General features: G+C 40.5%; 1 protein-coding gene across 3 annotated transcripts in view; it reads right to left on the bottom strand.

The window, feature by feature from the left end:
• Positions 1-19,321, bottom strand: part of lingo1a (leucine rich repeat and Ig domain containing 1a) — a 150,457-nt gene that overhangs the window by 12,444 nt on the left and 118,692 nt on the right. The window contains exon 1 of one of the 3 annotated variants that reach the window (XM_042496239.2): positions 16,868-17,427. The exons of 1 other annotated variant lie outside the window; for it this stretch is intronic. The gene's annotated coding sequence lies outside the window, so the exon portion shown is untranslated. Of the gene's footprint in view, positions 1-16,540; positions 16,737-16,867; positions 17,428-19,321 lie in introns of those variants that run through there. One more of the 3 variants, XM_088080295.1, reaches the window with a different exon arrangement.

The raw sequence follows: 19,321 nt of genomic DNA, 5'->3' as shown, positions 1-19,321 counted from the left end.
AACTTTTACATAACTCACCTATTTAAATATTAAGGCTTAACAGGCTGATTGCTAGGTATTACCACAGCTAATTAAAGTCAGTCAACCACCCTTGCTTCTCCCCAGCTCCACCCTCACACCCAAACCTGGACACTTCTGGCTCCAAAAAGCCAAGATAGCCATGGCAAAAATAGTAAAACTTCAAAATGGGAGTTCATAATCCAGTGGGTGGCTAAGTCCATACTTTTAAACAGTCTGAGTGTGTATCGTGTTCACCTTGTTAGTTCATCATGCCAAAACTGAGTTTCACTGAACACAATCAAGGTTGATGGGAATGTCATTTGGTCAAAAATCAAAATACTGGACGAATTGAAATGTGTTACCAAATGATGGCACTTGGTAAAAAGTATGATGTCAACAAAGTTATTAAAACGCATGCTGTGGGGAATAAGGTATAAATAAAAAGAAACCATACTGCATTGGTGACTTTAATATGCACTATAGTCTTATGGCACGCCTGACTTCAGGTGGCCCCTTAGAACCAATTAGTTCAAACATACTGCAACCATACACCTTATGAGTGAGAAGGAATCTAACATATTTATTACAGCAGCTTCAGTAGCCCTACATTTCGGGTGTTTGAGAGCAGAAAGTAACTAAGCAGAACAGCAAGATTGTGAACAATTGAGCTCCCCTAGAGAGAGCTGCTGGAATGGCCGTTTCCTTTTTTCTCCCTCAGGCTGAGAGGAAATGCTTCACAGGCAGGAGGGCTGCTTCACAAACACACACAAAAACACATACACATACACACAGAGAGAGAGATGCTGTTACAAAATTTCTTTTCGTCTGTGTATTGCTTTGTCCCATAATGCTTTGCCCCCCCACTCCGAGGCCTGATCTTTTGGGTTTGGGACAACTTGCTGACAGAGCCTTCAAGGCTTGAGGCGATTATGTCACGGGGGCACACGGTTACACATGGACTGTTCTCCAAACACGGCAGGAGATGCCAGCCTTCAGTGCTCCGGAGCACCGCTTGCTGCTACATTGGCAAAACTGAAAACACTGCAGCATGCTGCATGGCAATAGATGTAGGGGAGACAATAACCGATGAAGGTCACAGGGCTCTATGTTTCATACTGGATGCAGATCTTGGATGAGTGTTTTTGTGTGTGGGCTGAACCTGGCTTGTAGTTTGTTTAGTTTGAAAGATTTTCTAACGAGGCCCCATGAGGTGGTTTAAGAACATCTGTTTCAAGCAATGGACCAGAGACAAAACGTTTCTTTTTCTTAGTTCTAGTCATACTTTCAGATCACAATCTTACTTTCACTGACTGATATAAAAATGGACACGTAAGGGTAAAAGGCCAACATAGAGGTGGCTGAACCGATGGCTAGCAGTTAGTGTTGCTAGTGGTGCTAGCAGGTAGTGGTGCTAACACTGTAAACAGCGCTAACTGTAGGGACAGAGCTAACAGTAATAACCGGGGAGAACCAGAGGGTGAGTGCAACATTGCCTTGATGATTCCGTCCTGATATCAACCCTAACTGCCATATGAGCACAGTGCAGAGTGAAGACCATTAGCTAGCCACTGGATAAACACACCGGACTTACATACACATGCTGCCGGACCGTCTACCACAACAGGAAAAATGCAAGAGAGGCTTGAACTACAACATTCAGAGAGATAGCTTGACATCATTCTCTGATCAGGACGCCATTACTCCACTCTATCTATCCATAGCAAATAGTTGATGCTATGTTAACATGCTAAATATCATATTTAAAGAGAATATCTACTGCTGCAGTTTCTATTTGATTAGTTAATCCACAGAGGATGTAATTTATGTGCAACTATGCAGCCATGACAATATTAGACAGACAAATATTAGCTTGTATTTGAATCTTAAATGGGAAGATTTTCTGCTTTTCTATCATTAAAAATAAATATCTTTTAGTTTTAACTATTAGTTAAATAAAGACATTACCTGTTTCACTATTTTGTGATAAATAATGGACTAAAAATAATTATCAGTAAATTAAAAATAAAAAAAACTCAACTGTGCTTAACTGTGTGTCTGTGCCAAAATATGCAGATGTTTATTCTGAATTAACTTATTAATTCAAACAACATTCAGATCCTTTCATCAACTTTGTTTGAGACATGAGCTCATAAAAGGTTATTTTAAAATTAATTGTTCACGGTACGTAAGTTAGCTGTAGATCATCTGTACATAAAATCAACCCTAAGGCAGTATTAAAACTTCAATTAAAATAGCCCCAAATACCTCCTACTCATGCTAATAAATAAATAAATAAAGACTGACTGCACTATACGGTATAAAGAGCCCACATAGAAATTAAAATGACTTGTAGTTACGATGCACACTTGTCTTTTGTGAACCAAAGTAGTGTTATATTCAGTACCTTTGGATCCAAAATTAAGAACCCTTTTCCTTCTCTTGCATAATGTACCCACAAGCTTCTGATTAGGAAGAAACACTGACGTCTCACCATTATTGTAATGAATTCATAGGCTATTGTGCAAAAAGCAAAGGAGCTTAGGCAAATAAACAGGTTCCTCCATCACTGCTTTGTTGAGCAGCCACAGAAACATTTACTTATGTAATCATCCATCTTTTCTTCACCTACATGAGACCCAATTTTGAATCCAAATTTCACCCAAGGGCAACTGCAAGAGGTTTTTTTTTTATTATATAATTCTCACTCTAAAACTTTTGTTTGATTATGATCACCTTCTATATGTTTTTCATGTATGGTATTCAGCGAGTGAAGTTCACAGTCCCATGCTGAGGGACATATAAAATTCAGGGAAAAAAGTCCTTGTCACTTACATATCCTGCCAGAGCATCCAAACTTATTTAAATAATCCACATTTTTGCTCAGAATTAATCATTCATGAGTGATGAGTTAATATTATGCAGCCAAATCAAGCCCTCACCTCTTCTATTGCGCAAAAGCATTTGCTGAGACATTGTGTCAGATTTAATTTAAGAATGACAGTACTTATGGAAATCAAAGCAGTCCTCAAGTAGTGCTTTTGGGGAAGGATTGATTTTGAAAGGTGAAGATGTTAAAATTGTGAAATTCTACATAAGAACCCTACTAAAGATCTCCCAAAAATTAATTCAAGGGTGGAGGGAGGATATGAATGAACATTTTGCGAGCGGGTTACTGAGCATTTTGCACTTCTCACTCAATTTGTGAGTGAATAAATTTTTCCCTTTGATGAAGTGAGTGGAAATGACAGTTTCCTTTGAGAGAGTGTAGAACATGCATTGTATCAGTTCCATATACATTTATTTGTATACATGTATATGTATGTATGTAGCTCTAATAGCTGTGTCTTCACCGCAAGCAACACTGGTTCCTCAATTATGGGTCAACATAGAAACATGCCTTCATTTTTATAATAAATAATTTAAGCTCTATCTTATCGGCTACTGGGAAGTGTGATGGGCACAGTGTGGAGCGGCTTAGGGCCATATTGACTTTAATTGTGACTGGCATCTAAGGGCTTTCCTCCCAGTGTGGTGAAGAAAATGTCCCTTTTGCTTAGCTGGCCCTGCAGCTCACAGTGAGGCCTTTAAAGGGAAATTAGCTGTAATTAGTTGATAGAGAGGTGACCCCGATGCAGAAAATGCCACATTAATGCACTGGGAGCAGACACTGGAGGACACTGCTGTGCTTATTGTCACAGAGAACAGCGTAGATTGTGGGGAAAAAACACTGGCAAAAGGGAGCTCTAACAATGCAGGGACTTTTTTCAACATTCATTATTGTATGTGAGTTTCTATATTCTGGAAGAATTACCAAGAAATGCTTGTCAGGCTAAAAAGGTTTGAATTGTTAGAGGGGAAAAAGATAAATCTCTCGCCACGTGACATACAGCACATTGAACCTCACTGTACAGGTAGAGAACAGGAAATGTACAGTTTCTGACTGTTAAATGAATACAGTCTTTTTTCAAAATAATCTTAGACCATAGGTAAAAAATTTAAAAAAAAATTAAGGTTTTTAGGTTTACTTCCACAGGTGTAGGCAACAAAAGAACATGTATGGGTTTCAAAAATAAGAATCATGGTTTGGCTTTAAATACGTATGCTTGAGAGTGGTGAGATGTGAAATAGTACATAGGAAAATACATGTATATATATATACATACATATATATATATATATATAAGTGAGTAGGTGTCCAATGTCACTTGCAAGGACATCTAATAATGCAGTCCTGAACTGCAACAGCCATTCAGATTCGAGCAAGCCTTCAGTGGCATTGAACAGATTAAAGCAACAATCATGTCATGCATCTCCCAAGGCCTTCCCTCAAGCACTCTATGTACCATTTCACATCTCACCACTGTCACGTTTTCACCATGATCCAAAGGGAAGGGGGGAAGCAAAACAACAACTCCCTTGCCTCAACCTTGGGTCATTTTTCTCATTTTTTGAAATGGCATAGTTCTTTCAAATAGTTGTTTTTGTAGGACACCCATGAAGGTGAACCTAATTCAGAGACAGAGAGGAGTGTATTTCATGGATTTAAAATGGATGCCAGTGTTACGATACCTTCAGCGAGGTGACAGCACAGGATTCAAGACACAATTTCATTCTGAAACAATATCTTAAAGCACGTAAATTAAAGTTGTTTCTCCTGCATAGTTGTCCATTTACAGCTCTCAAATGTACAGACTCTTGTGTTTAACTGACTGAGTAAAGCCACTTCAGCTTACTCATTTAGGATTCATCTACTTCAATGGTTTGGGCTCAGACAAAAACACTGTCTCATAAGTGCTTTATCAAAAATCAGGGGAGCATTATAAGAACTGCTTGAGAGCCAGCCAAAGCTCCGAGGCAGATTGTTTCTGCAGCACAACAAATGTTTATTTTTATTTTTTTCTGCTTCTCTACTGCAGTGTGAGAAAAGTCAAAAGGTAGATTTAACCTCCCAAACAATTAGTGACAGGTCTGCAGTGTATCACTGAGGTGTTCCCGGTCACCCTACATTTAAATAGCTCCGGCACACTGGCTGTTATTTTAATGTGTTGACCCAGACTTTCATCTGTTGACTTTCAAAGTTAAATATAATGAGAGTGGACCCAGAACAACAAGGCATTTGAAATTCATACAGTGCTGTTCTTGCGCTGCCAAACAGTGACTCAGGATCCCTACTTCAACCGAAATGAATCACCTGATTGTATATGCAAACGAAATAGCGCCTGTTGAGGCATGCAAACTGATTGGAAATGAATTGTCCCAAGGTTTGCTCTGCTAGGTTATCGATTTAAATGGCTTTCTGCTGATAAAATAGGCTGGACAATTGACACAGACCGGCAGTAAGAATAATTTACAGTATTTAGGTTATAGTGGGATTTGTTACAACTGATATATACGCTTTTGCTGGGCTTGTGGAGACAGCCTGAATCAATCATAAATAAAAAACAATCCTGGGCACTTTGAGACTGCAGGACCGAGATGTTTGCCCAATCTGTGCTATCGATTTTTCCCAAACCTATACCACAGCTCATCAATAAATCCTTTGATTCCCACGTTTAGCATCCAATATTTATATATATTTTTTCGACTTTCCTGAGTATCATTTCGCTATAACAACCTCATGTCGATGCTTTTTTTTCCCCCCTTCGCAATCTGCAGAGAGCGGAGCAGCCCTAGCCGACCCCACCATGGCTCCAGTGCAGAGATAGGGGAGCTTAATCCATGTCCTCTGAGAGATTGCCCAGAAAGATGAAGCCTTAATTAGCCAGATAAAACCCCACATAATGGCGCTATTGATATAGACTGGGAAATGAGGACTATGCAGAACAAAAAACACACAAAGAATACTGTATATAAGATGGCCGAGATGGGCTTAGGAGACAGTTACAAAGTTACTGCAGTGGATGGAAAAAAAGGGGGCAGTTCACTCTCACTCTCAACTCCAGCAAGGGAGCATTGTCTCATCTCTCTGAGCAATCCACCTGCTCCAAATTCTCTCATAAGAAGCTTAGAGAAAAATGCTGACCTTCATATAATCAAAGATTATGTGGGGGAAAACAACAACAGTTTTTCGGAGTACTTAAGCAATAGCACTCATGGGAGGTTCGAGCAATTAAAGGCAAAATTACTTGTCTAAGCTGTCCTTGTATCCTCCCGTTCCCTATCTGTGGTTCCCTGTAGTATGAGAGGAGGTCATAAAGATAGTGAAAAGAAGAGACTCGCATCTCGCTAGCTCCGCTAATCCTTGGGGTACTAGAGGGAGCGGAATTTCACTTTTAGAAAGACGATCTAGGTATTTCACATGCTCCACATGGATCAATGACAAGGTGACCCTGTATAGTAATAGCAGATGGCTTTAGGGTTGGCAAAGACACTGCAAATCCCCTGTCAACACTTGTGCACCCCTTAGAAGAAGTTGCAGGAAAATGCGTTAGAGCTGTATTTCCTTTCAGTGTTAGATCCTTGAAGTAATTCCACTAACAGATTAAAAATGGTACATTTTGGGAAGTTTATATGTGTGTATTATCTCTGAGAAAAACCTCATTAGATTGTGATTGCAACTCAGATCAAAGCCCATCCAGCCTCAATCTGCAGAGCTAGGAAGTGCGATCTGTTCTGTCACTCATGCCTTAATTAATGAAAATGACTGTTTTTTTTTTTCCTTTGTGTACCCGCAAAGAGCAGTGCCTTTGTTGAAGCATGCTGACAAGCGCATGATATGCTTGTGGACACACATTTTAGAAACTCATCTTTGTAGTCTTGTCATGTTAGCCTTGTTGTGATGTAACTTGTGTGACATTTACAGACGAGACAACAGCGCTGAAACACCGCTAACTGTACAGAAAACAATCTTTGCAGATTTAATTAGTTTTTAAAAAAGAAAACGTTTTGTGCAGTCTGGATAATCAAACACATTCTTATTTATAGAGATGGCATGGAAATAAAATAACAGAAATCATATTGAGAGCTAAAGCATGAAATAAAACAAAAGATTTGTAATTCAGGGCAAAAAAGACTGTTTTACTGCAGACGTTGACATTTGAAATGACTTTTAAATGTTTCCTTTAGAATTTAAACAATTAAAGGCATACCATGCAGGATTTTCCTAAAAAAAATAAAACAAGTAAAGGCTCATACAGAAGTAATTCCTCACAAATGACCCCCTCTCAGTGTGTGGCGGTGTATTTTTCTGCCCTCTGCCTTTATTTTTCTCTTCTTTTCTTTATTTGGGATGTTTATGGGTGTGTAGCCTAACAGCACTCAGGTGAGTTTGGGGCTTTGTAAAAAGGTAGTGACGAGCTTCAGACCATTAGCAGCAAGCATCCAAGAGACACAGCACAGAAAAAGGGCTAATGGAAAAACGCCAAACGAGAGCGAATCTGGCGTTGGCTTTTACGATGACTTTTGCTGGCGATTGTGTTTACAAACATTAACCTATCTACCTTTAATCAATTTGTCGAACAAATTAAAAAAAGCAACAAAAAAACAAATATTTTTTCACTTTTGCTTATTTGCGCAGTCAGGGCTCAATAGTAATGGCTGTCAGATTATCATAGGCAGTTATTCTGAGAAAATGGCAAATAATACTGGCCTTGGGTTGATTCAAATAGGGACGGTAAACAACAAAATGTATGCCCCAAAATAAATACATATTTATATAATTTGTTGTAGTAGTGATATTTATATATTACTTTTACTGGCAGAACCAAGTAAAGCTGCATGTGAGAATGCTGGACGGGGTTGGTGCCTTTTCTGCGCGCACACAGTCATGTCTGTCATAGACACAACGGTGACGCAAATTAACTTTTTTAACTGCAGAGGGAAAAGTTTGACTAACCCGTCAATATCACAAATGAATTACCAAATCTGATTCAACTGACAAAAAATAAACCTGAACAAACAGATAACATCAGATAAATGTTATCAGCAGATAAAACACAAGCGACAAAGAAATTTTAATCGATTACGGTAATAAAGCTTTTTAAAATAAAATGCTATTTATGACATTCTTTAGTGATGGCACAATTTATGTGGTGGCTGTCATCTGTCCTAAAGCCTGGTATCATTTTTTTTTTTTACTAGTTAGAGCACACAGAATTAGACATTTGGTTCAGGATCAGGGTAAAATTTATTCCTGAGGGTTTTTAATAACAATTTAGAGAGCCCATCACTTTTTATCATAAGCAAAATTTAAATTCCTGGTGAGAGTTGTACCACAGTTCACTACAAAGCATGCAATTTTTTCTTGTACCTTCATTTGACTCATTCTGTCACCTACACGTTCACCTGCCTTTACACCTCTGAACAGAGTCCCTCACTTCACCAAGTATGACCTGAAAGGGTTAAATTGCCTGGACCATCCTCTCGCCCCGAATCAGCAGACCTGATCTCTCTCACCTCCTATTTCCCACAGGTTCCCAAACTACTTTGCACTTCTGTGGCAGCACGTCACTCGCTAGCGTCCAACAAGGTCAAACGCCATTTCATTTTCTCGCCTTTGATCGCTGCCTGGCTCTTTCATCAGTCTCACCCTCCCCGTCCGCCCACACGCCACCACCGCTACCATTTCACTGCTTAAACTGCACCCACTCATCCTACCCACATTTACAGAATGTGACTGGCAGGAGCTGACGTTAGAATCTGTCTGTCCAGAGGTAATAAATAAGCAATCAATCAACTTAAACTCGTCAAACTCGTAAAGCCACAGCTATGCTTTGCTCTTTGAGGGGATAAAAAAAAATAATCCAAGTAGACCCCAACGTGCATTTAGGTGTGGCACACATAAATCTCAAAGCCTTCTGGCAGTAATTCTGCTTCTCTTGTCCTTGAATGAAGCTCCCCTGCGTTCTCATTTCTTGAATGAAAGCTTAAACACATTGACTGAATGAGAATATCCATCTCACTTCTCTTTTCAACCAACCCCAGCCATACTGTGCAGCTCAGCTGGGAGACGCTGTGCTTTACTGTATGCTGTCCTGCAAAGTTACAAATCAAATCTACAATGTCATAACTACAAGACTCAAGTATGCTATAAGCTGTAGAATAGACAATATTTGGCTATCCTAGTGGTTCTCAAAGAGGCGGTCCTTGAGAGGGTTCCCAGGGGGACCCCAGGAAATAAGGAATATTTATTTTCACTGTTTAATCCACTATAGAAGTGAGCCAAATGTAAATGAGTCACAAGTGATAATATGTAAAATTTAGAATCTTTTCAGATGGAAGTCCCTTAAGCAAAATCTTATCAAACTGGGGTTTGTCACCTTATGTGTATAAATTTAGGGGTCTGTAGACCAAAAAAGATTGAGAACCACTGTCCTAGTAGCGTAGGGGTTTAAGTTGTCAGCCATGTAATCTTCACATCGCTGGTTGAAGTATCCTTAGTTACAGATCACCCCTCCTCTCTCCCCAATTATCCTGCCTCCTCTCTGTTTACTGTTTAATAAACACAAAAATGCCTCCAAATTGATGTTGCCCTCACCAAATCATCATTGTGCATCTGTTAAATCCAGTACATTAAGCCTCCCAGCTTACTGAGGATGATAAAGGGTGATGAAATAAAATAAGTACAAGTTGCTATATTGGTGAATTTTTAGTTGAAAATTGTGTATCTTTTTGACATTTATTGGTTTAAAAGCATATATTTTATGGATATGGAGTCTGAAGAGTTGCTTGCTTTTCTTACGTGTTATTATAAACACTTTGGGTTTTTGGCTGCTGGTCAGACTAAATAAGCAATTTTAACACATTAGTTTGTCTGTGGGAAGATTTGTCATTATTTTTGAAAATGCTGTAGAGCAAATGAGGATGTTTTGAAAAAAAGAATAATTAAAATAATTAGATTAATTCTGGATTTCTCAATGTTTGCAGCGTTTATACATTGTAAACATCTTTTGGACTAAACAGCAATGCAGGTGGCCAAATGGCAAGAGCTTCTGATTTGTTTGTCAGATTCAGAAATAGACAGGGTATGTTGTTTACATGTGAAAATATACAGGACAATAGGCATGCCCCGGCTGACATAATCAGGTGTTTATGTATCAAGATATACATTTATCCCAGAACATAAACAGCATATATGGCGCAATAATTCAAAAGTAGATCATCCTGATAATTAAAGCAAGCATTAAGTGACACTGCTTAAGTTCCTGTTAAGTCTACAACTGAAATAGCTCCTTTTCACATCTGTCTGCAGGTGAGATTATAGCTGCTTCTTCGTGTCGTGCAAACTAACATCTCCTATGCCACCCAGTGTGGTCGATAACCTGAAATCCGACCCCTTGTTTCCTCCCTGCACTTTCACTCTCCTCCATCGACAGTATTAGCAGTTCTTTGTTACAATGTTCCGTCGTTGCTTTCTCCCTCTGCGTTGACAGCGAGTGGGTGAAAGAAAGCCAGTGAGGGAGGGTGAAAGAGAGACAGACAGGAAGAGCTTTTAGGAAAGTTAAACAGAAAAACGGAGATCGAGGGAGAGCACCAAAGAGACAGAGAAAGTGAGCTTTTAGGGAACTAAAAGCCTCTGCCCCTTTTATACCTCTAAGCAAGGCCCCTGTTGTCTTGAATCACATGATGAGTGGGAGCAGACTGTCAATGGATAAAAAGCAACCACACTTATCTGACGCAAGGAGAGTATAATGGGCCTGAAGCACATTAAAATATATGAATGATCAGAGAACCCTTTAATCAGTGTATCACAGAGGATGGCCTTTCCATACCGTGGCAGCATTTGAACAGAGGTGTCCATTTCTTGAATGAATTTTAATTAGATTAGTGGCTGTTAATGGCACTTGTTGAGAGCCATGAAATAGCAAAAGAACCAAAACAAGTTCTGAGACATGATCAGACCGTATTCAGTATGAATTAACTCAGTGGCAAGGAACTGACATGCATTTTGGTTAGCTAAACCCTGAGCCGATCTGTTTTGGAAATACTTCCTGCAAGAAAACACTGAGTGTATGTTTTCAGTTATTAGTCTTTATAGGGCTGCAAATTATGATTATTTTTTTTGTCGATTAATTTTATTGATTATTTTCTTGGTGAACTGATGAGTTGTTTGGTCTGTAAAATGTCAGAAAATGGTGAAAATGTTTATAGCCTGAGTTGATGTTCACAAATGTCTTGTTTTGTTCATAACCCAAAGTTATCCAGTTTACTGCCACAGAAGAGTAAAGAAACTGTGAAATATACACATTTAAGAAGCTGGATTCAGAGAATATTGACTTTTTTTCTTAAAAAAATAAAAACAAAATTACTCAAACCGATTAATAGATTATCAAATTAGTTGCATTTGAACAGTGGTGTCCAACAGTGGTGAGACATGTTCAGACCTATATCAATAATATTAACTCAATGGCAATGGGCAGGCCCATCTCAGACGTACTACCTACAAAATAACAAATTGATCTGAGACTAATTAATCTTTCATCCTTATGATCATTTCACTGTGTAATAATCTGTTGATTGTTTTCTTGATAATCGATTAGTTGTTTGGTCTATAAAATGTCTGAAGCTCAAGGTTGTGTTGTCAATTGTCTTTCTTTGTCAGATTTTCAGTTTTGTCAGGTTTACTTTCATAGAGAAGTTAAACAACAAATATTCAGAGATAATTTTGACTATTTTTTTTAAATACTAGTTGGCAATTAATTGACAACTAATTGATTAATTGTAGCAGCTGTATCCACCTTTCTCTTTCTCTGTAGCACATCTGGTGTAAATGACAACTTCATTTCTAAGTAGATCCTCGGTCAGCCTACTAGACACAGGAATTGAGAGTCGAGAGTGCTAGTACAGTACCTAAACACCAAACTCAGTGAACTCTGGATCTCAACAGGGTATTCTAACAGCTATTACAACAGCGAGGTGGGGCAGAAACGCAAATCTTGTCCCCACTTACAGAAAATAACATACGCTCCATTCAAGTGTGATTGCATAAGTGGAGCTACCGTTGTCCCATCGTTGGGTATCTCATTGCCACAGTTTGAATAGATGCATTCAGTAGAACAGATGCAACGTAATTGTAATTTTACTGCACAATACCAATTATTGTGACTGCAAAGCCATTTATTCAGACACTTGTTATGAATGCATGTTCGAGTATCAAATGCAACAGTAATATTCATTGTCTACACATGGAAAAAGGAAAGAATTGCAAAAAACAGTGGATATGGAATTCACACCAGAAAAACATATTTAGTGCTTCACTTTTTATGAAACAAGTGAAATTAGAGAGCACCTTTTGCCCTTTACTTCGGCTGCTTCATTTATTCAGGTGTTTTAGCTCATGCTTCCTATCCCAAGCTGTCAGTTTGAGGCCATTGACTGCCTCCGCCAAAGTAATTTACAGCCCACTAGCAGCTTACCAGAGTGACATACGTGCTATTCACACAATGATCTAAAAGGTGGGTGCCTAAGTTGTAGTCTGCATAGCAACAGGGGTGCCAGTATAGTACTGATTAGTCTCTATGCAGTGAATACAAATGTCCTCTCCAGAGGGTTGCTGAGGAGCTTCAGTAAGCACAATAACACCTCCTCAACCCTTGACCCAAACCTCGTCCACCATCGATGCCTATTTTTTTAATAATGAATCCTCCGAGGGATTCTGGGTGGTTTATGGCAGGATATTATTCCAGTAATGTTATTCCTGGCAATGATTAGGAGTTTGCATCTATTTAATGTACACCATTTAGAATATCATTTTATTGAAAGCTTGAAGTAGGCAAATTCAAGGGATCATTAAAATGCTGGCAGTGGTCAAGCATTATTAGAATAAAATCTATATGGATGCTGTATTTACATGTCGACTCAATAGGGTCAAGACTTGTGGAGGTACAGTTCTCTGAGCATGCTGTGGCCGAAAATCCATTTCTGCAAGCTGTTGCCATTCGAAAACATGTGGTAATCCAGCTTTTCTTTGTGGACACCTCCTTGATTTTTCACACAGGCATAAAAGGTGAAATCGCTCTCTCAAGGAGGCTTTGCAGAAACTCTCTAAGGACATTTTTCATGACACTGTGAGTCAGATCTGAGTTAGGTGCATTTCTACAAGCTTATATATCTTATATGAAACCTTTAAAGGTGAACGGACCTTATAATTTAATGGGAATACCATTTCATTCAGTCATGCCTCTGACATGCATTAAAAAAAAAACAAACAAACAAAACAAAAACTTTCCTATATTCATAACTGATCATCATTTCTGATATTTTTTTCTTTGCATTGCTGCATTAGAATTACCTCTGAAGCATTCATCAACCAGCCACTTAACATGACAAGTCACAGTAAATTGTGGCCATTCTCTGTGGCAGTTCATCCAGAGGGGCCTGGTAGAATTGCTGCTCCAACTGCTGAATCAACATGTAGCCATACTGATGAATATCTATGCACATGAAATAATCATCAACATTAACTGTTAAATAAGAGATCAAAATATATAACTATCCAATTCCTTAACTCTCCATATAGACATAGTTTTCAGCTCACCAGTATAGACTAAGAAAACAGCATAATCAAATTCCTGAAATTCTGTCATAGGGCTTGGCTTTTGTTTTTGGTGTGCCACCCAAAAATGTTAGTGGACCCATCTGGCCACTTCTATGAAGAATTTGTAGGGGCTCCACTGACTCTGTCATATTGTGTGAACTGGAATCATCCAGTTTCCTTGTGGTATTTGCAGCTTTGTAGCTAGTATCATCACTGTGATAAATACAAGGTTACAAATTTTGTGTAAATTCTGCATTAGGATATACAATAATAACGTGAATGCCTCCAGTAATGCAAGATTAAGGGCAATGCAATCACAGTTGGACAAATTTGATTCCAGGAATGACACAGTGAAAGCCACCATCACTCTGATGAAGGTAAAATGGAGGGCAAAGCATTGGTTGCATGCCCAAATGTGTGTTTATCCAGTGCAGTATTTACTGTAGAAACCAGGGATAAATGAGAAGATACTCAACAGAGCTTGGTTAAAGCAGCATGATTTGTTTGGAGATGAGGTCGTGAGCTTGTTTGATTTTTGCTCACCCAGAGGCCTGAGCACCATTAAAACTATGTGAGAAAAGAAAAGGAGTACACTTAGACACTGTTGCAGAGCACAGAACCACATTTTGGACATAGTGTGCAGAGACATTTCCTGTGCATGACAACCAGCTGTTACAATCCAAGAAACAATCATGTGTTGTTCCACACAGTTTGGGGAAACAAGTGAGATTGTTGAAGTTACAGAGCTGCATTATGTGCACACTGTTTGTGACACTTCCACAATAGGTGAAAAATCTTCCGCTCAAACGGATTGCACTGCTGAAGCTTTGAAAGAAAACCCAAAACAATACCGATGATTTTTAGACAGCACTTGCAGCTGCTCTTCCTGCTTATCGAGTTCAAATGACATCCGCCAAGGACAACAGAGACTTGTGAACAACAAGCTCCCTCCCCCCCTCCCATCAAACAGCTACTATGATCCCACCGCAAGCCTTTTATGAACATGCCATCCAGCCCGGGGCATCGATGTATCAAGGCAGTGGCATCAAGTGGAGTGGCAGCCAGAGTCTTATGAAAACAACATAATTGCCATCGCAGGTGAAAAACTCCCAGCACTATGTCACTGTGGAATTATGTAGGCATCATGACCTCACAACTGGGAGCTAATAAACACCTTGTCGATGCAGTAGGTGTCAGCTTTACACCCAGGATGAGTGTTTCCAAGAGCTATGATAACACGTCATAAGCCTGCATTAGCTTGTCGCTAACACCACTGGTCATTTAGCATGTTGTGAGAAGGCAGGCCTGTGATCAGTCGCTATGCACTAACATCATGGTCCACAGCATTACCACCCACTCCGACTGCTCCTCTGCCCCGGTCTGCTGACAAATGTGAAGCTGATCTCTCGCGAGTTATTGAAATGCTGCACACGTTCTTCTTATTCTCTCTCATTGGCTTGATAATCCATTCTTTCTGCATGGGATCAAATTACAAACAAGATGTAACCATACTTCATAAAAATATAATGCTGTTATGGTGGTGCATGATTTCCCTGTGACATCTGATACTCTGTATTATATCGGCCACTATGTAGAGGTTGAGCTTATTGCAAACATTGATCAACGTGTTGTAATCCAATATAGTATGTCAACAGCAGCATAATGTATAAGAGAAGGGTGGGAGGGGTGGTGGTGGGTGGTCTCTGTTACTGTGTTGTATATCCTATCGCGGGGCAGGGAGGTGAATCCTATTGACAAGTTGTAGATAGCCAAGGTCAGCGGCCGCACATTTATTTAATGAAGGCGGCCAGGGCGTCTGGACAAAGCGGATCACACACCTCAGTGGCAGCCTCTTTCTGGCTGTTGCAAGGCAGCACCCCAATCATCTAATAGATCTAAACCTGACAGAAATAGGATTTTAAGCCTGTAAGTGAAGTTCAGAGAAAATTCAATAGGAATGCGCTGTTAGGGGTTAAAGAAAAAGGTGTGATAAGGTCACTCTGAAGTCCATATTGAGTTCCACAAAGATACAGAGGGACAAAAAAAAGGTGGTTTGAATAAGGAGAGCAAATTACACTCTGCTTGAAAACAAAGAAAGCAGGATAATGCACCTATATGAGCCCCCCCTGTGCCACACCCTTGCCCGTGCATCTGTGTGATATCTCAGAGTGTATCAGTTATCTATCATCTTGGATTGTGAGCCCAGATAAAGCCGGGAGAGGCTGCTGCTGCTGCTCGAGCTACGGGAGGCTGCTCCTGTTCTATCTGGCTGTCCGCTCCCTCCGGCTATTTATAACCAATAGAGCTACAGCACTTTATGAATGTCCGCAGGCACAGCATCACACAGTCTTCTGATACTGTGCCGCAACTGTTTTTGGTGTGTCATTATAAGAGGCAGGGCTGGACAATAAAGGATGGGGGGTTGCATATTGTGTGTGTGTGTGTGTGTGTGTGGGGGGGTACTGTCATATTATTCTCTGCAAATGCTGCCTTGAATAACAAACAACAGAGGCACCACAGACACACAAGTTTTCACCCTGTGTCCTGCATGTCTAGCTGCAGTGTAAGCTATATATAGATCCCCATCACTGTTAGATTTAAAATCCAAAGTCGTTGCTGAGGATCAATAAAATTGCACGACTCAGTTGCAGCATTTCTTTTATACGCTGCCCATTTGAGCAGATAGCCATCTTTGCAGATGACTAAAATGGCATATGGGGAGGATCACGACTGCTTCACACTTCCACACAATGACAAATGTTATCTCAGCACAGCCCCAGCCAAATAAAGGCTAGATTAAGATAACATTTTTGCAATACCCCCCCTCCCTCCCTCTCCCTTGCACACACACACACACACACACACACACAAAAACACACACTCCCTATCCTCTCACACACACATACATACACTCACATTCACGGGACAATTACATTTGATTAATGGTTTAAGCCTCCCAGACAAAAGCACATACAGTGAAATAACCAGAAAAGGAGATTACACAATCAAAATGTGCGCGACTATCATATCTGTAAATTAATTTCGGAATCTAGGATGTGTTTTTACCTGCAGAGGACGCGCCTAACCACACTCAAGTCCCCGTTTCTGTCCTGTCAACCCATTCTGCCCCTAATCATCGCGGACTTGCAGGGAGATTTTTAGCCGATCCGAGATCAGGATGGGAGTTTTCGGAAAGCCTTTGCTGCGAACTGATGCGGCACAGTAGAATTCACATTTGAAGGGTGTTTTCTTTAAAAAATAATATAGCCCAGGGAGACCCGCCGCATCCTGGATACCTGCCTCTCCAAAAATCCTGGCCGCAGTCCCACATTATTAAACTGCAACGACATAAGATTGAAGCACAGTAATCTGCTTTCTTAATCGGATACTCACCTGCTGTAGCCTTCACTGCTTCCAAGCATCCTCTCGCATTTCTCCCCGACGGCAACTCCCAGCCACCAACACTCAAATTGAGACGCACTATCTCAAGTCCATCGCCCTCAAAGACAGCTTTCCAAAAAAAAGAAAAAAAAGATGGGAGGCTAGGAGGAGAAAACACAACAGCCAGCCGTTTTCTTGCAAATTTCCAATCTCCACAACGGCACTGTCGCGGCTCTAAAGATGACAGCTGTAGTTAAAACAGGCAAACCCCTCCACATACACACACACACACTGCGCGATCATCCCTCGGTCATAATTGGACTCCCTGTGCGCCCGAGCTCGTCCTGAGGATGAGTGTTAGAGAATAAAGAAGGAATGCAAATGGCAGGTAGAGAGAGAACAACTCCCACGCACAACGTTCCCGATGCAAGCGCACAGTTCCCGCTCCTTGATGCAGTCTCTCCCCACAGCCTCACACTCACAACACTGTGTGACTGGCTGTCGTCAGCGGCACAGGCAATCTGCTTGCTGAGGGGAGGGACGGAGATGATCGGCGAAACGCACTCTGCCTGGTGTCCTGCTCAAGTGTGTGTGGATGTGTGTGTGTGTGTGTGTGTGTGTGTGTGTGTGGTGGAACTATGTGTGGGTGTGTGTGCTGCCTATTTGTGTTTTCACGCAGACTATTCATTTACTGGTTTATTTATTTGGACTTTTTCTAACCAGCTTTATCTGACCAGATTTGTCTGTTCAGACCCCCCCACCCCTCCGTTAGCGCGCGCAAACGTTCACGCGCACGCAGGCGCACGGACGCACGCGCGTAGGACACATTTCAAAACAGACAATGTCTTTTCTTGAGACGAAATGGCTCACATTACCCCTTGAAACATGCATATGTTTTCAGCGACAAGCTGCTGGCAAATAAAGAAATAAAATCAGATTTAAGTCTCTGAGAGCAGAGTGGAGACATGATGAGGGAGGGAGGGGGAAAGGAGCAGTTCCTTTTTTGAGAGCCTGGTGGCACTGTGGACTTCAGATACAAACACACACAGTCATAACACACAGCCTTTTGCAGGAGGCAGGCCCTGCATGTTGTCTAATACATATCTCATCCTTTGTCTCTCCCTGTGATTATAAAGGGGGTTTCAGGCACCATCAGTCAGAGGCTGCAGGGGGCTTTAAAAGCAGGAAGAGTAAATATTTCATAGGAGCAAACTTCCATCTTCTATCTCTGATCCAACATTATTATTTCCCTGTCTTTAATGTGATTCTGTGACAAATTCATGACCAATTAGGTCAGTTAAAAAGCATTTAAGTCCATTTTAATGACTGAGCTGTAGGACTCATTTGTAATCACTGCCCACTGTGAACATTGATTAGCTAAGGTTTGTGGGAGGACAGCAAATCGGATGAATCCCTCAACACTAGCCTCAGCTCACCCATGAGAGGCCTCGGTTAGTCATTAGTCTGCTGCACATTTGGGGTTGAGGGGTTTCTCATCCGCAGAACGAGACTTCACTCATGTCTTGTTACTGTTTAAAGTGTTTGGTCTTGTTTACATATTATTCATTCATTTAGGCATTCGGGGAGATGAGAGAGAGACAGCAAGAGAAAGCTCTAAGCTGAATCCAGATGTAGATCTAATGCCAGTGACAGCACGTCTTACAAATACAACCATTTAAACCCCAGGAAGCCAATTCCAAACAGTAGAAGAACAATGGTGCATGGTGAGCTCAACTTAACTGGTTGGATAAATACAAGCATTGAATGTTTCTGGGATCCATGGATATGTTGCATTTGTATATTTCCTATGTTGCAGATATCTTGGGGCGATACGTTTTTTTACTTTTCAGTTTTTATTATGTTGTGACAACGCAGTGGTTAAGATGTGGTTTGATTTAGACACAAAATCACTTGCTCATGGCTAGGAAAAAATCACATTTTGGCTGAATATACCTGGTTTTGTCATCACAACCACAGCTGGAAATGTGCCAACCTTGCCTTAAAAAACACCTGGTTGTTATAGCAGCAACCACCACTGGAAAAATGCCAGCCTAACCTTGAAAAAATATACAGTATTGTCGCTACACCACAGCTGGAAATGGGCCGACCTGTTCTTAAAAAATACCCAGTTGCTGCTGCAACACTCATCACTGAAAATCTGCCAACGTTAAAAAATATCCAGAATTTTCACCCCCCACCGCTGGAAATGTGCTAACATCACCCTAAAAAATACCTTGTTGTTACCACAACAAACATCACTGAAAATCAGACAACATTGGCTTAAAAAATATACAGTATTGTTGCTACACCACAGCTGGAATTGTGCTGACCTCACCTTCAAAAAGTAACTGGTTGTCGCCAAAAAAAGCCACTAGAAATGTCACAGAGTGTCACTGAAAACACAGCTGGTCTTGAACTCTGGTCTGCTGTTTGGTAGCTGTGTCACCTAAGTCTCACGCCATCCAC

The sequence above is a fragment of the Plectropomus leopardus genome, chromosome 7 (genome assembly GCF_026936395.1).
Source record: "Plectropomus leopardus strain MGB_pleo_1.0 chromosome 7, ASM2693639v1, whole genome shotgun sequence".
Taxonomy (NCBI): Eukaryota; Metazoa; Chordata; class Actinopteri; order Perciformes; family Serranidae; genus Plectropomus; species Plectropomus leopardus.
This window is presented reverse-complemented; position numbering and strand designations above follow the sequence as displayed.